General features: G+C 34.5%; 1 non-coding gene across 1 annotated transcript; it reads left to right on the top strand.

The window, feature by feature from the left end:
* The first annotated feature begins 2,814 nt into the window (after positions 1 to 2,814).
* Positions 2,815 to 2,946, top strand: LOC114612457. The gene has a single exon (XR_003710019.1). It is a non-coding gene; the product is annotated as a small nucleolar RNA SNORA17 (small nucleolar RNA).
* The last annotated feature ends 23,292 nt before the right edge of the window (positions 2,947 to 26,238 follow it).

Genomic DNA, 26,238 nt, shown 5'->3' with positions numbered 1-26,238 from the left:
GAGAATTCTTACAGCTGACAAACAAATTCAGCGAAGTGTCTGGATACAAAATTAACTAAAAAAAAAAAATCAGAAGCCCTCCTTTATATGAATGATAAGCCAGCCTAGAAAGAAATTATGGAAACAACACCCTTTACACTAGCCATGAACAATATAAAATATCTTGGTGCAACTCTAACAAAGCAAGTAAAAGATCTGTATGATGATAACTTCAAGTTCTTGAAAAAAGAAATTGAAGATGGAAAGATCTTCCATGTTCCTGTATAGGTAGGATAAATACAGGGAAAATGGTCATTTTACCAAAGGCAGTCTACAGATACAAAACAATCACAATCAAAGTTCCCACACAATTTTTGATATACCATTAAAGAGCAATTCTCAACTTCATATGGAAAAACAAAAAAAAACTCAGGATAGCCAATACAATCATGAATAAAGAACTTCAGGACTTTAAGCTGTACTATAGAGTGATTAAAAACTACATGCTATTCATACTGAAACAGACATAATGATGAATAGATTTGAATTGAAGACCCAGAAAGAACACACACACACACACCAGACACACACACACACACACATACACACACACACACACACACACACCTTTAGTCTGTTGAATCTGATATAGAAGAAAAAAACATACAATAGAAATAAGAAATTATCTTCAACAAATGGTTTTGGTCTAATTGAATGTCTACATATAGAAGAGTGAAAATATATCCATAATCATCACCATGCACAAAACTGAAGTCCAAATGGATTAAGGACCTCAACATAAAACAGGATACATAAAATCTCACAGAACAGAAAGTGGGAAATTCCCTTGAAAGCACTTGTACAGAAGACAACAACCTGAACAGAACATCAATGGCTCAGACTCTAAGATTAATAATTGATAAATTGGACCTCATGAAACTGAAAAGCTTTTGTAAGGCAAAGGACACTGTCAGTGGGCAAAACAACAGCCTACAGATTAGAAAAGGATCATCATCACCCCTACACCTGATTTAAGGCTAATATCCAAAAATTATTATGAATTCAAGAAGTTAAACACCAACAATCCAAATAACTCAATTGAAAAAGTGTGTACAGAGCTAAACAGAAATCTCAGCAGAGGAATCTGGAATGGCTGAGAAACACTTAAAAAATTGTTCAAAGTCCTTAGTTATCAGAGAAATGCAAATCAAAACAATTCTGAGGTTCCATCTTACATCCATCAGAATTGATAAGATCAAGAACTCATATGGTAGTACATGCTGGCATGTAGGTCTATATTCAGCTCTGCTACAAGGCATAGCCACTTCAGAGACCAAATAGGGAGAGTGTTACTGTGCTTATCCCACACTGCTGCTGGGCTGGTCCTGGCCTTCTGGAAAGCACTCAGGCACTACTCTGGGGGAGGGAAATCACAGTCTGAGATATGAGAAATCTCTAGCTGGCATTCCCTAATTCCCAGGCATCATCTATCCCAGGGCGGGACTGTGAGCTCTGGCTTAGCCCATTGGCAAAGATAGCTCCAGTTGTCTGGAGCACAAATGGGTCTTTTAAGGAGATTTAAGCAGTGGCTCTGTAGGCAAAGGCCTGCTTCATGCTCCCTATGAAGTTTCTTCGATGAAAGTGACAGTCCTTGATTCTAAACTGTTTATTAGTTGTTCATCATAGAAACTGGATGTGTTTAATCTCAGGGTTGACCTGAGATTAAATATATTTTTCAGAGTGGAATGTCTGGAAGAGAAACTTATTAGAAGAACCTTCAGGGCCTGCAGGTATCTCATTAGCATGGAGAACTCATTTCTGGACCTATGTGAGCACAGGTCATTTTTCCTTATGTGGGAAGTGTAGCACATATTCCAGTCCAGGAATTTTGCAGGGAGCAGAGAGCCTCCTACAATCTTAGATGTGTGTACTCTCAGAGTTTCTGTAGTCTCAGACCTGCTCTACTCACCATGATTTCTAGCATGGTTTAACATCCCACACTAGCAAGGATGTGGAGCAAGGCAAAAAGTCCTCCATTGCTAGTGGGAATACAATCTTCTAAAGCCATTTTGGAAATCAATTTAGTGGTTGATTAGAAAACGGGACTAGTTCTATTTTAAGACTTAGCTATACTACTCATGGGCATATACCCAAAAGATGGTAGCTTTATTCATATTACCCAGAGACAGGAAACAACCTAGTTGTCCCTCAACTGAAGAATATAGTTGGGCTGGACCTAGGCTTCCCTATACATGTGTAGCAGATGTACAGGTTGGTCTTCATGTGTGTCCTGAACAACTAGACTAGGGGCTATCCCAAAAGTTGTTGCCTGCTATGGGATATGTTCTTCTATCTGGACTGCCTTGTCTGGACTCAGTGGAAGAGGAAAGCCCTTGGCCTAACAGAGACTTAAACTGCCAGGGTAGGGGGATCCCCAGGAAGGACCCTACTAGCTCAAGGGAGAAGGGGGAGGAGGATAGAGAAAGGATTGTGGGAGGGGGTGAACAGGATGGGTGCAGTGAACAAGATGTAAAGTTAATAAGTAATATATAAATATAAAATAAAAACATGAATATTTAAAACACATTAATAGTAGAAAAGCATATGAATTAATATAAATGCTTTTTTAGTTTGAGCAGAAAGATAAAATGTGCAAATTTATCTAAATTAATATGAAATTGATAAGTAAAGATGAGGATTATTTTAACAATTGTTTTCAGTGGTAATTGGGTTTTTTTGGCCCTAGCTTCTTAAGAATGTGTCTTTTCTACTGATACTATGGATCAAAACTTCAAGTGTTAGCTTTTACATCTAGCATTTAAGTAATGTCAGAATCCTGCCCCTAGATGAATTACAGATGTGGCTGTTGTGTCACATGTGCATTAGTAGGTGGCAGAGAGAAGAGAGGCTATGTCTATGATCAATGTTCTGGCCTGAGAATGTCTGAATGAATAGTACCTTAACATTTCCTGAACAAAAGCTCAGCTTGAGACAACCATCAGTCCTGGACCAGGGGACTTGGACAAGAAACTAGCCTAAGGACCTACAGTTCAGCACTAGCAGGCCTGAGGAGGGGTAGACCATGCCTCAGATGACTCCTGATTAGGGCTAGAATGAATGAGTAGTTCATAGCCCTCCTAAGACTGCTCCTGAAAAAATTGCAGACACTCAAGAGACCCCAGTTGCTACTAAGATGAACAACTATGTGGTGGGTAATTGGAATGGAAATGGAAACAGAGGGATATAATATAGGCACAATGAAGAGAGGCAGAAATGAAAAATTGAGAGTAGTGAGGAATAGACTGATGTGAGTAGCCAGTGATACCACTAGGGAACATGGTGGTGTCCTGGCCTGTACTGCCACTGAGGGCCAAGACTGGGTCCATGGTTCTGCAGCAGCAAAGTTTCTTACCACCAAAGGCCAGTAGAACATCGTTGGTAAGGACTACTAACCTGGGACATGTTGAAGTCTGAGGACTGAGCAGAACAAGCTCCACTGCTCACCTAGGCATTGTAGGAGAGGTAGCTCTGGGGGCATGAGAGAAGGAGAGCTGACCCTGGCCTTGACCAGCTGCAGTACTCATGAAAGCAGATCTGCACATTGCAAGAGCTGCAGTTGTGCAAGTCCTGAGGATATGAGCATGAGAAAGCATGCCCTGTCATGGATGAGGAAAAGATATTTTCCTCCCCACTCACCTTTTACCACCTGTGGCAAGACCTGTCCCTGGAGTCATGAGAGTAGGAGAGCTGGCCTTGCATCTATCCTGGGCAGCACAGTACAGCTGACCCTGAATGTGGATTTTGTAAGTGAGCTGGTTCTAGTATGTGAGTGTGGGAGAGCTGGCCCTCCAACTTGTAAGCTGTGTGACAGCGTGGGCAAGAGAAAGATGCCCTGGTCCAAGCTTGTGCCTTGTCATCTATGGCAGGGGGAAGAGCTCTCATTTGAATCATGAGAGCAGGAAAACTAGCGGTTCCCTTCACCTGCTGCATCACACAGGAGGGCTGACCCTAGATGCAGGTGTTGGAGATGAGCTCACCCTGAGGGCATAAGGGCAAGTGTGTGGGAGGGTTGACCAGCTACTTGGCCCAGGTCTAGAGCTTTGAAATGGCCCAACCCCAACAGCTAATCCTTAGAGGAACTGCTGAGCCAGTCCTAACAATCCCACTGTAGGTGGTGCCGTTACTTGGCATGACTGTGTATGAAAGGTGTCCAAGCATGAATCACAGAGCAAGACAGTAAGGAGCATTCTTAAATTGTCTCTGCTTCAGTTTCTGCTTGGTTTTCTTCCTTGACTAAATTTAATGATGGACTGTGACCTGGCAGTGTAAGGTCAAGTAAATCGTTTCCTCCCCACGTTTTTGTTTGGTCAGTGTTTTGTCACAGGGGCAAGGAAGTAAATTAGAGCAACTGCTAGGCTAAGAGAACAATTTTCTTCCACAGTCATTTCCACAAAAACCCTGTCTGCTCCTGCTAGGAGTTTTGTAGCTAAACTACTTATGTAAGCCGTTCATTCATTTTGAATTGATTTTGCTGTGAGGTGAACAACAATGATGGACTGCCATCGTTTGGCATGTAGATTCCCAATGTTTTTGAAGACACAATATAGTTATTGAAGAGTGTGCCAATGCTAATTCAAAGCAAAATACATGTTCATTATTCTGTGAATAGAAGACAAGATAAGGAGCAGACTGAGCTTCTGGTTAGAATTCACTGTCTTGCTCCAAGTTACAGCCTGGTTCATGAACAGGTAACTGCTGGGTTTTGTGTTATTTCTAAAACCATGAATTCTACTGCCCCCAAACTCTGCTTACACTATCAAACTCCTTGCAAAGGCCTTTTCTCCAGAACCATCATTCTGCAATTAGGTAACAGTGAAGCTTTTTGTGCGGACAGCATTTAGACAATAACAGAATTTGATAAATTTATAGTGAGGCTAAATATACATAAGAATCTACAATTGCTGACTTGTCAATTGATTTGTGAATGTTAGAATAGTTTTGTCATATTCTTTTCTACAGTCTTCCTTTGTAGTTGATTTTTATAGTGATTGGGTTTGGCTCCTCTTTTTTCTTTTTGATGTATATTGTATAAATAGTATCCCTGTGGGAATATCAGAGATTGCATAAAATATATTAATGTTATGATAATCTGCTTTAAAGTGATAACAGTTTTTCTTTGATGTCACACCAAAACTCTGTTCACAGCTCTGCACTCCTCTTATTTTACTGAAGTAACAAACCATATTTATGCCCTATCTTCTTTGTAATATAAAATATACATTGTTATGCTCTCAGTTTTAAATTAAAGTATAACAAGAACTATGACGTCAAATACTACAGGATTTGAAGTACTAAAGGATCTTTTACTTTCATGTAGCTTTAAGTCATTCTCTGTGTGTCTTGTTTCAGATTTCTTTCAGCTTTTATTTGTGTGTGTTTCTCTCCATCTCTCTCTCTTTGTTTCTCTCTGTCTCTCTTTCTCTCTGTGTGTCTCTGTGTTTCTCTGTCTCTGTGTCTCTCTGTCTCTGTTTCTCTCTCTCTCTTTGTGTGTGTGTGTTTGTGTGTGTGTGTATGTGTTTGTGTGTGTGCGTGTGTGTGTGTGTGTGTGTGTGTGTGTGTAAGGAATATCAAGGAATATCTTTCACCTCTATCTCTTCTACCTTTGTTTCCCTACCCTATCCCTTTCTTCTCCTCCTCCTCTTCTTCTTCTTCTTCCCCTTGTCTCCTTAATATTTTCTTTCTCTCTTCATCTCTTTCATCCTTTCCTGCCCTTATTAGTGCTTAATAAGGGAAAAGTCTGTGGTAGAAATAGCCTCTCAGCCAGATTACAAGACTAGTATGGTGTAAAACACCATCACCAAAAAAAGCCTGACCTAATGGTCCTGTGTCTTTTTTTCCCTCAAAATATATGCAAACACTGTTACCCTGTTTCAATGCATAATAACAAAAAATGAGGTTGTGGTTAACAGAAAAATTCTCCATTTTTGTTTGTTTGAGGCTACACTGTGAGGAAACAGCAGTTTTGATGATAGCTCTTTTTTCTACTTTTATCCCTTTAAGTGAAGCACTTTCTTACTTTCAGCAATTTCTATTGCAAAATGTTTCACATCCTTGTAAAATATCTTTAACATATATTGAATTGTTTCCATCTTGCTCACTTCCATATTCCCTGGCTGTTCTTCAATGTTGACAGTTTGATTAAAGTGCATCTCAGTTTTGCAGCTTTCAGAGTTTATTATCTCAGTGTTTATTAGGTGTCCTATTTGACTTTTTTCCCACTACATTCACAATTATGTCCTTTGATACTGAATAGCTTCTATTACTGTTTCTTTACATATGTTGCTACCACTTTGTCTTTATAATATTTTTTGCAAGATATCAATAATGCATGTACATTTATCCACCTGACAATGTTGTATAAATATTATTCAGGTTTTTAATTCTTTTTTTCTTCACTGATACTAATTTTAAGTGACCTACCTTCAAATTTGCACATTTCTTTCTCTGATAATATGATCTGTTCTTCTATTTTAGTGATCTTTTTAGTTCAGTTAGTATAATTTCCACTTTTGAATCTCTTTTTTTTAAATTTCTCTGTCTTCACTGACTCGCACTGATTATTTTTTTAATTCTGTTTATATTTTCTTTAGTAAAGAAATTAAAGTCAACTGTTCCATAGAGTTTACTAATGTTGACGTTTAGATTTATTTAAGAATTGAATCTGAAAATTTAGTTTTTCTTTGATTTGTTCATGATCTTATATTTTATTTGGAATTTTTGAAAATCTAGTTCTTCAAAACAGTCTGTGTAGAAGACCTTCATTAATCCAATAATTAACTGGATTCTCAGATGCTTTCAGCAGTCCCGTGGACATGACATCAATACTGTGTGTTTATTCTATTTTACTCATTGTTTTTAATACTTTTCATTTCACTAAGAAACCCTTTTCTGTTTCTTCTCAGTAGTTTTATCTTTCATTTCTTTTTTTCACTTTGGCCTTTGCATATAAGCCATAAAAATACAACAAGAAAGCTACCAAAGTTATATCTTACTAAGGAGCAGGGATATAATATGGCCAATACTTTGTGTCCCAATTCTCCTGTGAAAACAGGTCTTGTGTTCTCTTATGTACTGTTGAGCCCAACATTATTAGAGTGATTTTCAGCTTGGGATCCAATGTGTTTATGCTTTCCATCACTAGTAATTACTTGTCCAATCACTTGTTTCTGAGTCAGTCATGACAAGTCAATGGACATTTGAGAAGTTATTGATCAAATGAGAATAAGGTAAGGAATCTTTTAGTGTGCTGTGAGAAAGAACCAGGACTAGGTCTTATCCACATCCCTGCATCCTTGTAACACCAGGACTGAAGTGAGGAAAAGATGAAAAATAGTGCTTGAATATCAACTGGATTTTGTGAAGATTTTTCTCTGTTAGGTGTTTACCACATTCTGTGCCTTCTGAATTGTCATATACAGTACTCAGAAATAATATCGATTTGTATATTAGTGACCATTTCAGTTACTTCATTATCCATCTACAGCATTGCAAAAGTATTCTCTAGTGCCTGGAGGCTAGCAAAATGATGGTACAATAGAATAATCTTGTGAATACCTGTAAATCACGAAAAGCACTCTCAAGAGACATATGTGTAAAACTTTTAGCATTCTCCATGGTTTTGCTTTTTTCTACTTACTAAATAAATGGCTTAGTATTTCACTTTCTACAATTTTTTTTTATTTTAATTTTGCAAAACTCAGAAATACAAGAAAATTATTTAAAATTTGTAATTGGTTCATAAACTATATATGCATTTGAGATTAATATGCTCATTTAGTACTTTCAATATGTTTTTATGGATTCACAATATAATAATTTCATTTATTATGCAAAGAATATTATGACAATATCCTTTTAAGATGAATTAAACTCAATGTAAAGATATGAAACTAACATTTTACTTGTGAAACTTGACGGTCAAGTTGCTGACATATGTTTTTATTTTATTTTTAATTGAAGAATACAGTGCTTTCTAATTACTTGAAGTGTTACAGAGAAACCAAGGCATGGTTTTAATAGATTAAATCTCAGATCTTCTGTCACTCAAATCACAATGTCAAAAAAGAGGTATGTGATTACAAGAAGTAAAGACATATTTATGAATCCTATAAAAAACAACAACAAAAAAGAATTTATGGGTTTGAAAGGCAGCACATTTTCCAAGCTGCTTTTGCCCCATTCATATCATTTTACCACTGATCAAACAAGAGGATAAAGTTTATAGATTCATATTTAAAATGGCCAGCCTAAGGTATTGTATGAATTTTCCTGGAACACATGAACACTCACTGCCTTATAACTCACCAACAAAGGAACAATTCTTTTTAATTCCAGAATGTTGACCAATGGATTACTTATAGAACTATAGGTGATGCAAAAGTATCTGCTTCACATTCCTGGCCAACATTAGTATGGCAATAATGTCCCATAAGCCATGTACACAAGTCCACTTAACCTATGATTTCCTATAAAATCAGGTACTTACAACTCATAACATGGCAACCGTAGATAATAGTGAGCGGGTGGCTGGAATGTCAGTTGAGGGTATGGTATTTGTACTTCTTCTAGAAAGAATGTAAGTATATTTTGTGGAATGTATGGAAGCATCACTTGTCAATAAATACTATTGGCCTACTAGCTTAGGCAGAAAATAGCAGGTGGGAGTTCTGGCAGAGAGAAAGGAATTCTGGGATAGAGTCGGGCACTTGAAAAGATTAACTCGCAACAATGAAGGAGCAGATCATATAGAACTAAGGAGAGATAACCAACTTGGTAATGTGATTTAGAATAGAATAAATGAATAAAGTTATGAACTAGTTGGGGAACAAGCCAAAGTTTGGGCTATGAATTTATTTATGAAATATTAAATCTCAGAGTTGTTATTTTAGGAACTTTGGTATGGGTGGAAAAGCCCATGCTTACAAGTTAGTGGTCCCATTACAAAAGTCCTAGCTCACCTGTATGTATTTTCTTATTGTGTTCTTATGGATAAGGATCCATGGTATGTTTCAGGTCACCCTATTGTTTCATTGACATGCCTATGACCATGTCGAAACTTGGGGACACATATTACAACCTAAGTCTTTTCCTTTTTAGAAAATAAATATATGCACAAAACTACAAGAAACAATTTTACATGCTTTTCAGAAACCATTTTACAGATTTTTTAGCAATTGATTTAATCCTTTAATCATATATTGTAAATTATATATTATTTTCAAAAGAAAGAATATAATGAAAATGACATTCATATTTTCCTCTTAATTTTATATGCTAATTATTCAGTGAAAATGAATCATATTGCTTTTGATTTTATTTCTAAATTATTGTACATGACTTCCTATTTTTTGAGATTCATAATGATGAATAATGTATGCTTTCAAAGAATATATTAAGTTAAATTTGCCTCAGCTCAATATGTTAAGGAATATATAATTTATTATCAATTACATTAAAACTTAACATGCTCTAAGTAAAAATTTTAAAGTATTAGGAGATAATTTGTCATTAGTTACTTTATGGTTTTACATAAAATTTTTATGATTTTAAGTGACATTTATAAGTATATTTGAAAGGTTTCTAATCCATTTAAACAAGTAAATTGTACATGATCTAAGCATAAATTATATACTTTATATGGATAAATTAATAAAATATGTTATTAAATAAAGTATTATATTATACAGTAAAATTTGTTCTTTCAATGGAGTACACCACTACTATTAAAGTTAAATCCAATGATACATCTCAAAAATATCTTATTTTCTTCAATGGGCTTTTTTTATAGATTTTTTTACTCATTTGTCTATGACCATGTTATTAAGAAAACAAAAAATTTAATAATTCTTACCTGATGAATTTGTTTTTCCTTTAGTTACAAAACCTAAATATAGCTATGTTTATAGTGAATGGTTAAAATGTATAAAAGTGAATTCATCATAATTTAAACACATCTAAAATTGTAAAGTGACTATTTCTTTGTAACTGTGAATGTTTAATCTTTTTAATGCTATTTCTTGAACATTGTCATTAAATTTTACTAAGCATATGTGATTACTTCCTGTTTGGATTATCTAAATCAATCAATAGTTAGTGGCTATCAAGTTTATAGTGTTTTGATTGCATGTGTATGATTTAGTGTATACTGGTTTACTACATATCTATAATATTTCAACCAAATATAAAGTAAGATGATTAGATAGATTATCAAATAAGACCAGAAACAGTAGTAACAATGCTTAAGTAAATAATATTTGTTTGCAAATCATGAAGATTCAGTAGTAAATCTAGTAAGAGAAGGTTTTAGTGTTTAATGTCTTTAATGTTTTGGCAAAACAATATTAATAAGCTAAAATGTATTTGTTTTCAGGTTTTGTATTCATGCTTATTCCTTCTTGAGGAGAAGAAACTGATTTCAGAAAGCAGAGTTGTTTCAAGGGTCAGGTTTGCAGACCTGTTTTACTTTTCACTTTTTCATTTTGTGACAGGCAAGCAGCCCAGAAGCATAAGAAAGGACAAGAGTAGTACACAATTTTTTAGGCAAGTAGAAAAGCTATCTAAACACACTTTAAATTATGAAACAGCCTTTATTTGACCCTCAACAATTTCTTCTACATTCCTAAACAACTATTTTACTCTTCACAGAACTCTACTTGAAATAATTTGAGGTTTAAGTGAATAGTCTTCAGACTACTCTCAGGAGTGTTTTTCATGAGACCTAGCATATTAATGAAGAATAATGAAGATGGGATGTCGACTAAAGTGTTAAATATGTGTATGATGATAAACTACAGAAATCAAGCTTGGGGTAGTAATTATAAGTAAAATGTTAAAACTGGAAGTTAAGTAAAAGTCTAAAGAAATAAAGTTGTCACCTTATTTTTCCATTCCAAAAATGTAACTCTTTGTTTATACAAATATATACTCCTGAAATATTAGTACACATACACACACACACACATGTGTGTGTTTGTGTGTATACATATATATGCATATATTTATATAATAGATAAAAAAGATAGATGATAGAGATAGATAGATAGATAGATAGATAGATAGATAGATAGATAGATAGAAATTTAGATGTAGAGAAAGATTAAGCTCTCAGATTTGCATTGAGGAGAGTGAACTTGTAATAAATATGTAAAATGTTAATCACTATGTTGCTTGATTTTATATTTATGTTTTAAATTAAAATGTATTAAATAATCCTACTGGTGAATAAATCTACAATCTCTATAAGCTTTTGTATCCATGAACTAATATGATTCAATTTGAAAAGTTTTTTGTTTTAAATATTTTCATGTTCTTCAGGTAAAGAATCAAACAGCTTATAGGTCTATATTTAACTTATATGTAATAATTTTAGACAACTTTAGAAAAAGAAAGGGCATGATACATTGTGACATATTGTGTCATAATAATACACTCAAAGAAGGGTGTTTTTGTTTACTTGATTATATCAGAATATCAAGTCATAGTTTTAGAAATAAGAAATTTCTGAAGACTACAAGAAGATAATCATGAATAACAAAGAAAAATAAAACTATCAGATATCAGATCTAAGTAAATTAACCTTAATTTGTTTTATAATTATTCTTTTGATGCCTGTTTATTTGCTGAGAGACAGAAAGGGTGCAGATAGGAAGGGGGGAGGAGAGAGATTGAGAGTAGGGAGAGGAGAAAGTGTAATCAGATTATATTGCATGGAAAAAAACTGTTTTCAAACAGAATAAAATTTATTAGAGTGAAATTACCTTAAATTACTAATAACTGTGAAATTAAAGAGAGACAAATCTTTGACTTTGGTGGTATAAATAGGCTCTGTGCAAACACTACAATGCTTGCACATGAAACAGTGCTTAGCATATAAAGGAATACAGCACTGTTAAATGGCACAGAATGCCTAGGAAAGAACCATTTCTCTTTTGGGGTGTAGAAGAGATAGCATCACAGGGGGTAAGTAACATTATGTTCATTATTGGAATGTACAAAATAACCATGTATCCAAGCATTACATGTCATGTGTTTTTAACTTTTCAATTATAATGCATGCATCTGCTTGATCTAAAATCACATATGTGGGAACTGTTGGTGTCCACATTCAGCATAATATTTTTTGTAGGAATTGATAAAAAATAAGATAGAGTGGGATGGGAATCATGTGAAAATATTTAGAGTTTGTCTTTTTCTTAAATGACAAAATATAAACACAATACATAAAATGTGCTTAGAATGAATTTACAAACTTTAAACATTTACTCTCATATGTCCTGGAAATAATTTTGCAATTATTTATTCATCTCTAAATGAATAGATTTAAAGATCTTGATTCTAAATACTTTTATTTCTTTTATTTCTGAGATTTAACTACAGCATTTTCCTTATACCTTTCCTCACTCCAAACCCTTTCATAAATCCCACCTTGCTCTGTTTGAAATTAATAGCCTCCTTTATCATTTACTATTGTTACATGCATATATGCATATGAATATGTATGTATATTCCTTAAGATAACCCCCTCAGTCTGTATAATACTACTTGCACTGAGTTTTTGGGCTGACCACTTTATTTGTATAGTTAATTGGTTATCTTTTCCTTGGAGAAGACTATTTCTCCCCATCTCAGCATTCTCTAGTGGCCTGTAGATTCTGAGGAGGTTTGAGAACTTACAGGCATTCTCTTGTCCCCTTTGGCACCTGCATTATTGCTATACTTGCTTGCTTCATGCCTAGGTATTCATTTTTTGTGTGAGACATTATGGGTGTAGCTTCTGTTGTTACTAAAAGAAACAATCTCACAGCAAACTCCTTGACCCTCTGGTTCTTACAATCTTTCTCTCCTCTCTTCTCTAGTGTCCTTTGAAACTTAGATATAAGAATATTTTATAAAGGTAACCTTTGGGACTAGGCTCCTCATATATGATTATGCAATTCTATTGGTAGTAATGTTCTATAATACTCTCCATCTCTTGCAAAGAAAACTTAATTTGATGGGGGATGAGAACTACCCTTACCTATAGTACTAAGGACAAATATTTAGATTTCAGTTAGGGATTTTGCTGATTTTGTAAAATATTTTAGGTTCTTCTTAAAAGTTCATTACTAGTCCTGGGTGGTTGGCTAGGATTTCAGTACTAGGCGTGATTTTAATTTCATGTATTTACTTAGCCGCTGCTTACTGGTAACATGTGGATCCCACTTCTGCATTGCTAAATTTACCATATCATGTTTGCTCTTGTGGTTTATAAGTGACACTTGTGACTATGACTTTTGTTTGCTTCCGTGCTTTGGAAGCTTGCATAACATCTTCCGGAAACAGGAAACCTAATCCTTTTGAAGGCAGAACACAGGTCATTTCTAACTAAAGAGCCTCTGAGTCCTGCGTCTGACGTGCATGAGCAGTAAGGTTTTAACTTCAACGTCTGATGGGCAATAAACTACTTCATGTTCAAATATAGATTTTTTTCAGACTATTTTTTTCTTGCAATGGTAAACTATAATTCTTTTAAATAACTTTATGCTAGTAATATCGACTGTGTTACAGAATTGGATACTATCAGCTAATGTGCCCAACTGCACCCATCTCTGCTACATGGACTGTATCCTTATAGGAGGGAATACTAAATATATGCTCATAGCTCCACCTACTCCCTCAACGGACATGAGAAACATGTATACTACTTTCCTGAGCCTGATCCCCCTTTTCAGATTTTCAGGATCCACTCAAGTTACTATCTTGATCCACTACAATGAGAATCCTTGGCCCCTATAGACAGGCTTAGAACCTTGATGCCAATAACCATCTACATCCAGCTTTGCTACTCCACCAATCCTTGAAATATACACTTGGTATTTTCTCTATGAGTAACACCAAAATATTGCTACCAACTCCATCCATCTTCAAGAAATGATAGCCAGTCCTCTTTATGACTGGACATTTGACACACATGGGTAGAAACTCCACCCTTTCTGGTGACCTGTCTTTGAACCACCTATTGCATGTTTACCTTGTGTCCATCTCCCACTTTGTCTTTAGGTAGGTATCCTCAACTCATACCACCAACCCCCATATCTGTTACCTGAGGAAATGTTCCAACCACCTGCTCCAGACTCTTAAAGATTGGGTATGAAAATCTTCAACAGTACAGTAGGTTTCTTTCTGATCATTTGTCTCTAATTGCACTTGTATTGCTTCTAATACCCAAGTTGAACATCAAGAGTGAATTGATCAAAGATTGAATTATAAGTTAACTTTAAAAGCCTGATATTAATTTTGGTCAACCAGTCATGATCAGAGTTTGAGTTTAGTGTTTTGATAACTATGGATAGTGGAAAGAAAATTCCATTCTAAGTCACTTTTGGAAATTTTTAATTTGTCTATGTGCACAGGGAGCTGGGCAAATGTATCTCTGACTTCATTTGATTGTTCCTCCACAGATGTTGGAAGCAAAAATCAGCAACATATTTTTCCTTACCTTTCCATAAATACAAAAATGTTTTATATAGCCATTGAATTTCTTGTTCCTTACAAGAAATGAATCATAACTTTCAATTTTTTTTCTTCCCTGTTTCTTTAAAGAGCTCCCACCATGTGTTTTCAGTGCTCACACTCCCAAAGAAGACTGTAGCTACTGTAGTTCTCATGAAGTTGGAGAGCTAGAACCTGACACCAGCAGGTCTTGTATATCTCCTACATTAATTTACTCTAACAATTCTGTTTCGCTACAAACACATTTATACTTCATTTTGTCTTACTCAGTGTTCTTGATAAGAACAGCATATATACAGACTTATTAGAAGGATTGAATATGATCTTGTGATCCAGCACAAGTCTCTTCACAGTGGAGAAGCTGAGAATTAGTAACTAAGCACCTCTGCCTCATCTTAGATATTTTATATATAATTCATTTGATCATATATTTCTTGAGAGTAAGAATTGGAAACATTAAAATAATTTGCCTTCTTGATCTATATTACTAGCCAAAGTATTTTATGAAAGGTTTCATGGATCTCTCACTATTACTTAAAGCTACATTGACTTTTAATGCACATTTCAGTAGAGTTAATATGAAAATAAATTCAAATTAAATCCATTCAGTAGAATCTCTTGGAATTTTGAGCTTGGAATGAATAAGCAAGTAGAGGGTTTCTGTCAAATCAAAATCCTCCCAGAGTCATTTCCTCCCCATGACACGTGTGAAGCTAAGATGCCAGGTGTGGATACAAACAGTTCAATGTCTCTTTTACAAGGTTTCTGTCTCATTATTTTGGCACTGTGGCTGAAGAGCTAAGGATATACCAGCTGTAACTGGAAATATTCATGTATGCGCTATAAGCACCCAAAAAGATAGAACTCCAGAAAATGTCCCTTGATCACAAGAGCCTGAAAATGTCACTCACTAAATGGGACTCATTATTTAGAGATTTTTCCTTACAAGTAAGATAATTAAGGCACGAGTACAATACTGCTGTTTTGAGTGGATCTTCTTATAGCACTATGATTAGAGATCTCAAACCAACTAATTATAACTATGTATATGTTAATATATCCATATGTATTACCTATAAGATATATATTTATTTTTAAATTATGAATATAATAGGTAATTATAACAGACTGTGAATTAAATATTGACTACCTGTCACAATATTGAAGTTTGTTTAGATTTAATTTTCATTATAACTAAATTTTTAAGTGTTTTATTTTTGTAAGCGTTATGAAATTATAGTTTATGATCATCCTTTGGCTTCTTTCTCCCAGAAGATGTCCTTACTTTGACTGTTTCTACCTGGATATTCTTCAGTTTCTGGGTGTTTAAACCCCCCATTTAATGGATTCTTTTTAAGACTGGCCTATTCAAGTCAGCCTTCCATAATCAGCTCACCCTATTTCCACATATTACCTTTTTTCATGATAAAATTCAGTTTAATCCTATAGTAATTCTACTATATCAAATTTGATTTAAAGATATATTGTCATTGAGTAAAATATATGACTGCTCCAGATACACTAACGAGACCAAACACTGCAATAATCATAAAAATAATAGCAGGAATAGCATCTGTTTAATCCTTTATTTGATTTCCTATTTATGTGTATGTGTATCTGCCTATGTATGTTGGTGTGTGCATATGGGAATAACTTCATAAGCCACATGTTGTTATTGGCTCACTGGATCTCGGTTTACAACTACTTGTGAACTGATAGGCATGTGTCCTGTGAAATGAAACCAGTCTTCGGAGAGTAGCAAGTGCTCTTAGCAGCTGAGGTATCTCTCCAGATCAAGAGATTAGCATCTTTCTAGAATATTTCAGCCCAAAGTCTCAGTCTATAGAGATGCCATGGTTGTATCTCTCTGGGAAGTATATTGAGGCCTGTGTTGCAACTTCTACTTATAAATGCCATCATCTGTTTTATATGAAACTGAACCATTTGCTAGGTCAAATGTCTCAATCTTAGTTATGGAATAGAACTACATTTTTTTTATCTAAGTTTATGTGTTTAACTCATTGTTATCTTTTTGTGAAAAATCTCTATGGTTTATAAATATATTTCCATTGATATTTTCTTTCTTTTTTCCTTAGAGTTTCATAAGAATAAGCATGTTAGTTGTTTCCAGTTTATAAACCAACACTTGGAAACTTTTAATGGCACAGGAAGCAGAATGTTCTCCATTGTCCTCTGTCTAGTCTCTATTTTTGTCCCTTTACTTTTTTTGACAGGAACACTTCTGGGTCAAAAATTTGACTGTGGGTTGGTAAAACCATTCCTCCTCTTGAGATTCTGTCGATCTACTGGAGGTGGACTCTTTGAGTTCCCCTCTCCCTTCTGTTGGGCATTTCATCTATGGTCACCCCCACTAAGTACTGACAGTCTCTCATGTTCCAGGTTTCTGCTAGTTTCTAGAGGGTCTCCCTACCTCCCACCTTCTGAGGCTTCATATTTGTATTCATTCTGCTGGCCCTCTGGGCTTCTCTTCTTCCCCCTATACATGTTCCTGTTTCCCTTTCCCCTCCTCCTACCTTCTCCCCTGGGACTCACTGCTCCTCTGACTCATTTAATTATTTTCTTCCCCCCTACTAAGTGAAATTGAGGCACCCTCAGGAGGCCTTTATCCTTGCTAAACTTCTTAAATTCCATGGGTTGTATTCTTTTATTTTTAGCTAATATCTACTCATTAGTGAGTACATATCATGTATGTCATTTTTGGTCTGGGTTACCTCACTCAGGATGATACTTTCTAGTTCCATTGATTTGCCTGCAAAACTCATGATATCCTGATTCTTAATAGCTGAATAGTGTTCCATTGTGTAAATGTAACACGTTTTCTGTATCTATTCTTCAGTTGAGTGAGTTCTAGGTTGTTTCCAACTTCTGGGTGTTACAAATAAGGACACAATGAACACCATGGAACATGTGTACCTGTGGTATGGTGGGACATCTTTTGGGTGTAAGCCCAAGAGTGGTATAGCTGGGTCTTTAGGTAGGTCTACTTCCAATTTTCTGAGGACTGCCAGACTGATTTCCAGAGTGGTTGCACCAGTTTGCAATCCCACCAGCAATGGAGGAGTATTCCACTTTCTTCACATCCTTTCAAGAGCAGGTTGTCACCTGAGTTTTGCTTCTTAGCTATTCTGATAGGTATAAGGTAGAATCTCAGGGTCATTTTGATTTGCATTTCCCTGATGACTAAGGACTTTGAACATTTCTTTAGATACCTTTTGGTCATTTGAGATTCTCCAGTTGGGAATTTTCTATTAAGCTCTGTAATCCATTTTTATTGGGATTTTTTGGTTTTCTGGAATCTAACTTCTTGATTTTTTTGGTATATTATGCATATTAGCCCTCCATCACATATAGGGCTAGTGAAGATTTTTTTCCCAACCTGTAGGTTGCTGATTGCTCCTACTGATTGTATCTTTTGCTTTATAGAAGCTTTTCAGTTTTATAAGGTCCCAGTTATCAATTGTTGATTTTAGAATCTGAGCCATTGGAGTTCTGTTTAGGAAATTTCCCCCTGAGACAGTGAGAGGCTCTTTCTCACTTTCTTTTGTCATCAATTCAATGTATGCGGTTTTATGTTGAGGTCTTTGATCCACTTGGACTTTAGTTTTGTGCAGGATAATAAATATGGATCTATTTTAATTCTTTTAATTAAAGACTGCCAGTTGGACAATCACCAGGTCTTGAAGATGTTTTCTATTTTCGATTGTGTGTTTTCGGCTTTTTTTTTTGTCTTTGAAAATTGCATTTATTTATTTTATTCATTTTACATCTTGGTCACAGCCCATCTCCTTCCTCTTCTCCTAATCTCATCTTTACAAATCCCTCCTCGATTGCCCCTCCGCTTCTCCTCAGAGAAGGGGATCCCCCCCTTGAGTGCTATCTACCCTGGGATATCTAATCTCAGGAAGACTAGGCATATCCTCTTCCACTGAGTCCCAACCATGGAATCCAGGTAGGGGAATCAGATTGAATTGCAAAAAACAGAGACCAAGACAGCCATCCACCACTCCACTTGTTAGTGGAAACACATGAAGACGAAGCTGCACATTTGTTACAAATGGTAGGGGGCCTAGGTCCAGCCACTGAATGCTTCCTGTTTGGAGGCCCAGTTACTGTAAGCCCCCAGGATCCCAGGTTTGTTGACTCTGTTGGTCTTCTTGTAGTGTCCTTGGCCCTTCTGTCTTGCTCAATTCTGTGCTACACTCTTTCACAAGACTCCCCAAGTTCCACCTGATGTTAGGCTGTGGGTCTTTGAATCTGATCTATCAGCTGCTGGATGAAGACTCTTATGATATAGTTATGTTAAGTTTCTGCCTGCAACTATTATTAATACTGCTCCATTTTTGTTCCTGCATATCTTGTAGGGAGGACCAATTTTGTGTTTAATGTTTTTGTGAGTGGATTGATTTCTCTCTCTCTTTTGGAAGTCCCACATGGCTAATGGAGGTGCAGTCTCTATATCCCCCTGTGGTAGGAATCTCAGCTATGGTCACTCCCATAGATTCCTTGTATCCTGACCTGTTCCAGACCTCCAGCTAGGCCCAGAGATGTCCCTCACTGATTTCCATTCTCACTCCCAGTCCTCTCCTACTCCCTTCCCCCAAACCTGATCATCATCCTCATTCCCTTCCTTACCTCTACTCCTGAGATCCATCTTTCCACCCATCTTTTATGACTATTTAGTTTCATCTTCTAAGTTAGATTTTTATATTCTTCCTTGGGACCTCTTTTACCCAGTTCCTTTGGGTCTGTGGATTACAGCATTATTATCCTTCATATTATGACTAATGTCCAATTATAACTGAATACATGCTATACATGTATTTTATGCTCTTTTATATTTTTGTTGAAACTTCTCTGTTCAGATCCATAGCCCCATTTTAATTGGGTCATTTATCTTATTGGTTGTCTGTTTTAGTTCTTTATATTTTCTATTTATTAATTGTCCATGAGAAGTATAAGTGGTAAAGATGCTTCCACTGTCTGTGTGCTTCCAATGATTTATGAGGACCCACTTGACAAGTAGTAGCTTTAATTCCAGAATGCACGGAGTCTGTTTCACAGAGTCCTTTTCTACTATTGGTACTGCCTATTATTGCTTCTAGTAGTTTCATTATTATAGTTTGACACTGATGTTTTCTTCAGTTTTGAATTAATTTTTACACAAGGTGACAGATATAGGTACTGTTCAATTCTTTTATATGTGCACATAAAGATTTCTCATCACAAACAATGAAAGATGCTTACTTTTCTCATGTGTACAGTTTGGGAATTTAACCAAACATTCAATGCCAACAGTTATGCAGATTAATGTTTGGATGTCCTATGCTGTTCTGTTGGTATACATGTCGGTTTTTGTACAGATATCACACTGTTTTCACTACTATAGTCCTGTAACAAATTTTAAATCCTGGAATATTAATCTTTCCATCATTATTCTTTTTGTCCATGATTACCTTTTTGACAGGTTTATTTTGTGATTCAATATGTGTTATAGGATTTTGTTTTCTTCTTCTGTGAAGAATGTTGTGAGCATTTAGAATTGAAACTACAGGTTGATATCAGTATAATCATCATTTTCAGTTATCAATTTTTAAAAATTTAATTCATAAGACAGGTCTTTTCATTTTCTCCTATTTTCCTTAATAACGTTTTTTTCTGAGATTTAAGATTTTCACTGCTGAAATCTACTATTTCCCATTAAGCAGAAATGAGCAGGGACATATTAAAACATGCCCAAAATAAATTCAGAATATTTAAAGCAATTCCTTAAAAGCAATACTCAATTAGGATAGTATGTAGGAGTTTCTAGTTTGAGTTTTTCTTTTTTTTTTTTTTGAACTACCAAAATTAAACTAAGAAGAGAACAGAAATACAACAAATACATAGATAGAAACAGTGACAAAATGCCTTAGGATTAAAAAGAGTCCAGAGCCAAATTCTGCATAGCAGATTCAACAAGAATTTTTAAAGATCTACAACCAAACTCGTTGCAGGTAGAGATAGGCCTTGGGAGTCAGGCCTACGTTTGCAATTAGTAATTTAGAGTATGAACTCTGTGTGATGACCCTTAGCATAATAAAAATATAACTTTTCTTATATTAAAAAAATTAATTAAAAACAAAACAAACAAACAAAAGAAGAACAATCCACAACTCCTTATTTCAAAGTCAGTTTTGTTTGAATAACAAAGCCTGGAAAAATGCAATGTGCTAGTTCAAATGAGCGTATTCACATAAGTTTAGATGTGTGAAGACTTGGTCACACACCAGCAAAATAAGGAAACTACAGACCAGTAGTCCTGATGAACATAGTTGTAAAAAATGCCAAACAATAATTACAAAGTAAATAATGTATGCATCAAAAAGTTTTTGTACTGAGATCAAATTGCTTTGCCTCAGAGATACAGTAATAGCAATAATAGCTTAAAAATCTTATATTGATAAATATAATGAATCATATAAATTAGCTTAGAGAAAAAAATAACTTCAATAGACACAGAAATGGAAGGAACAAATATGCAAATAAATGGAAGCTGTATCTATGGAATGTCAACTACATAGTTGCCAAATCAAGACCAATACAATGGCAGCATCAATTAATAGAGCAAGAGAATGGGAGGAAATTTCATAAGGTTTCATATCTACATGAAAAGATACAGGCAATCAATAGCTACAGAGAAAGACAAAAGTAGTTTTTTCTAGGGGCAAGTTCCCTGATAAGTTACCAGATTCCAAATATTCAAAAACATATGCCCACAGAACTAATATTAAATGGAATTGGTAAAATATATATAAGAAGTGTGGTTGCAAGTATAAATGTGTGCATGTGTTTGTGTATGTGTGCATGTGTTTGTATGCCTGTGTGTGTGAGTGTGTGTGTGTGTATATATATATATATATATGTGTGTATCAATAATGATTATGAGACCATGAAATTTAGATAATATGAACAAAGGCACAGTTGGAGTTCCAGGTAGAAGGAGGGGTGGAAGTAAATTAAATGTATACTTGTTTATGGAATTAAAAAATGTTTGTAAATCTAAAGAAAAATGGAAAATTTATAACCCAGTCATGAAAAGGAAAAAAAAAAGGTCCAAGGAAATGAGCAAGTGGCCCTTTGTTGAATAAGTGAAGACTAATAAGAATTTGTTCCTATTTCTTTACATCAGTGAAAACACAGTGACATCTCAATTTTCTGGATATGTTCTCCACTATAGGATCAGTGTTGGAGAGAGCAGCATGATTCTCAGGGTAGCTCCAAAATATTCTAATAAGTTCTCTGCATGGCTCTTGGAAGTCTACTTCCTAGATTCCAGTGTAGTACCCCTCCTCTCCTCTTTTGTTGCAATTCCCATGAGCCCATGTTTGAATTAGGCCTCCACTGCAGTACACAAATGCAATCAGTTGGCTTGGGAATGAAGAAAGCTGACTGACCTAAATACAGTAGCTCTGAGATTTATTACTAATTTTTATGTTTATTTCTATTTCTGATATAGAAATTTTAATTCTGAAGTTTGTTATTATTATCTATTTCCACTAAGAAATATAACCAAGTCTGTCATGTGCAGTTTCAGAGAGACTCTGAGATTATAAGAACAATGATGTCTGGGATTGATATTTTTCTTGTGGTTGCTATTACACTATAAGTTTACTTAGAAGAAAAGTATGGTATATTCTACCTAAATTTCAAGAATCTCACAAGTACATTATTGATATAGAGGCTTCTGAGGAGTCAAACATACAGGTATTGATATAAAAATGACATGTGTTTGTGTGTGTGTGTGTGTTAAAGTTGACAGATGCTTAGCACTAAGCAACTCCAGTGTGAAAACTATTAGACAGGACTATTTTTAAAAAGTCTTGGTTTATAGACTCTATGGTTCCAGAAAGTATGTGAAAAATGTCAACTAAAAAAAAAGAAATACAACTGAACTCCATGGGTTAACAAACAACACAAGTGCCATCCAAACAATCAAGCTACATGAACTGCTTCCTGCAATGGGATTAATAACTATTTCTTTACATTTGAAAGCAAGCCATTCAGTAGTCTTCATCTCTGTATCTGTGGATCTCTAAATTAAATGAAGAAATATACTCAATTGTAGAGTTTCAGAATGTTCTGATGTATAAAGAAGATTGATACTCATTTCCCTTGATATTTCCACTAATGTTTCCTTTATGAAAGGAAAGAGGGCTTTGAAACATAGACACCAAATTGTTTCAGATATGGTAATATTGCATTTCAATATTTTTTATCTTTTGTGTACTCAGAGATACTAAAAATCAAATAGTTCTGACTGCTTTTTTCCCTATTCCCACACGAGTCTTTAAACTGTTTTGCGGTTTCTGGGCAACGTGGTGTTGTGGCTGCTTTGTGTCATAGCCTTAGGCTGCAAATGCTCAGAGTTCCCAATGTTATCCTTCAAAATTCTTCTAACTGCTCTAAGCATTGTAAACCAGCAGCATTGACTTCACATTCAGGTAAAAATACGTGAACATTCACAATGAATATCACTAGCTTAAATTGTAAGTAGCCTACTGACTAAAATGAAAAGCCATGATGAACTTCTATATGTGACCTTGCTGAATCATGGGTATTATTAATTGCATATTATTTGAAGTCTATCAGTAGCTCATTTAAGATTTATGTATTTGGTACTTTTAGAATTTTCTTTATCTTTTTCTGATGATGTTTTTTTCCTATATTAATTTGGGGAGTGGGTATTACAGTAAAACCTTTCTAGATTATTCTGTTTCAGAACATGTGGAACATGTTTCAGAACATGTTTTTATCATGTACATGTTCAAATAAATGGTGAATGTTAGAATTGCAATGATAACCTTTCAGCATGTGTGTAAACATTATAGTAACAAAACAATAACATTTTGTCAAACCTGGAGTATTAATTCCCAATTAAATCTCCAAGTTGTATGTGGCTCTATATGTTTGGCTTAAGGTATAGTTTCATCTTATAATCAACTTCAGTACAGTGACAGCTTTACAATATGAAACTGAGATGGGAGAGATTAGAGATTAGAAGATTTAAACTATGTGCCTCTTACTGTTTGTTTTTTTTCCCTATAGTCAAAGATAAGGATGGAAATTAGATGCTATGGTAACATGGTGAAATAGAAAACATTGGAATAGCTGAGGTTCTTGGGTTTCTGATTACTTCTGGTTCCTATTTTCTATTCTGCAGTTCTTACATGCATAGGATATTTCAAATGTATTTTTCCCCTCACCTTGGCTTGGGTTACATCAGCTGTAGCCTTCAAAACTGACTAAAGAATAGTACTTTGATCAAAGTATTTCTATTATATAGAGAGTGTATATTTTATAAATATCCACCACAAAGCTCATACTATTCCTACCTTATATAAGATAATATTATGGCTTTATGTACACCATGAATAGATAATCTAGCATAAAATATGTATAAATATAAAACTAACCTCAGAGAGAGAGTAAAAATGGCTGGTTTCTGTAGAATTTATTTCCAAGATTTGTTAATATAAACAGAAAAAATATAAATTACAAATTTGTGTGAGTTTTCTCAATATCTTGCAATGTTTTATACTTTAAAAGCAGTTTTACGTTTTCTTATGAATGTTAGAAGGTCACCTAACAATTCTGCAAGTACTACCCAAATAGATTAAGTAGTAAGCATGAGTTATTAGATAAGATTCCATATTTATTAGAAGAACTAATATTTATGCAGATGTTGAGGCATGCAGGCACATTCACACACACACACACACAATGGAAAAATTACAAGTGACATGAGTACATAGAGAATTTCACTATAAATATCCACTCATAATTTATATGGATTTAAATATTTATCTGCTTAAAACTGTGTAAAAATTCTATGAAAACTTTGTGAAGATTATAATAGAGGAGTGTCCATTTTCATGAATAAATAAATAAATAAATAAATAGAGTCTCAATAACTAATAAAATTGAAATTTGGAAAAATTTCAGTTTTAGACACGAAACTTGTTATTCTTTGAAAATTTTATATATGTATGAATTATATATTTTAATCATATCCAACCCCACTCTTCTTGTCACCATTCCCTGGAATCCTTATGAATCCTTACAATCCTTCCCTAGCTTCATATCATCTTTTGGATTCAATAACACACGTAGTCCAGTTAATGCTATTGGTAGGAGCCTGACCATTCAGTCACACATTGGAACACATTTAAGTCGTCAATAGAAACATTCTAAAGAGAAATAATTTTTCTACCCTCAGTAGCATTGCATTTGCAGGATGCTATGTAATTATAATCACAGAGAAGACAGCTATCAGCAAAAAGCATTTAAACTTTTCCTGTCTTCTGTCAAATTTAAGAGTATTGATACATATATATAATATGAATATATACATTAAAATTACATTGTATCATATAAACAATTTGTGGTGCATGTATTATATATAAAATTATATATAAGTATTTAAAAGTATATTGAAGTATAAATATACATAGATATATAACATATGCAATTTTATATTCTTAAAATTTACATATGATCATTGCATTAGATGGGAGAAAACCTTTGATAAAATCCAACCCCCTTGATAAATGCACATGATAAAAATTTTGGAAAGATCAAAGATACAAGGCACATACCTAAATATAATAAAGATAATATACAGCATTCTGGTAATCAACATAAAATTAAAGTGAAAAAAACCCAAAACAATTCTACTAAAATCATAGACAAGCATACACACCCTCTCCATATATCTTCAATATAATACTTTGAAGTTTGAGCTAGAGCAATAAAACAATTGAAGGAGATCAAGGGTGCACATATTGGAGAGGAAGAAGTCAAAATAGTGCTACTTGCAGATGATATGGAGGTATGCAAAAGTGAGCCTAAAACTTATACCAGAGAGCTCTTAAGCTGATAAACACTACCATCAAACTGCTTAGATAAAAATGTAACTGAAAAAAAGATCAGTATATCTCATTAATAAAAATGGTAAATGGGCTGAGAAAGAAATTAGGGAAACTACACACTTCAATATAGCCAAAATAGTATAAAACATCTTGGTTTAATGACCTGTATGACAAGACCTTCAAATGTTTGAATAAATATATTGAAGAAGATATCAGAATACGAGACAATCTCCTGTGCTATATATCTGCAAAATTAGCCTAGTAAACATAGTCTTCTTATCAAAAATAATCTATAGATCCAATGCAATTCCAATCAAAATCTACTTCCCACCAAACACAATTCTTCATAGACCATGAAAGACAAATACTCAATTTCATATGGAAAAACAAAATCTGTAGGTATCTAAAACAATCCTGTGCAATAAAAGAACCAATAAAAATATTCCTGATTTTTAGCTGTACTTCAGAGTACCAGTAATAAAAACCTACATGGTACTGGAATAAAAACTGACAAGTTGATGAATTGGAATCAGTTTGGAGACCCTGAAGAGATCCTCATTCCCAAGGACACTTGATGTTTGACAAAGATGCTAAAACTATGTTCATATTTATCATCCTCTACAAAACTCAAGTCCAAGTGGATCAAAAACCTCAAACTAAAACCAGATACACTAAATCTAATAGAAGAAATTTTGGAATAGCCTTGACTGCATTGGTACAGGAGACAATTTCCTGAACAGAACACCAATCACTCAGGAACTAAGATTAACAATTAATAAAT

Source organism: Grammomys surdaster, unplaced genomic scaffold (genome assembly GCF_004785775.1).
Source record: "Grammomys surdaster isolate TR1022 unplaced genomic scaffold, NIH_TR_1.0 126158, whole genome shotgun sequence".
NCBI classification, from domain to species: domain Eukaryota; kingdom Metazoa; phylum Chordata; class Mammalia; order Rodentia; family Muridae; genus Grammomys; species Grammomys surdaster.
Note: the sequence above shows the minus strand (reverse complement) of the source record. Positions and strands in the feature narration are given on the sequence as shown.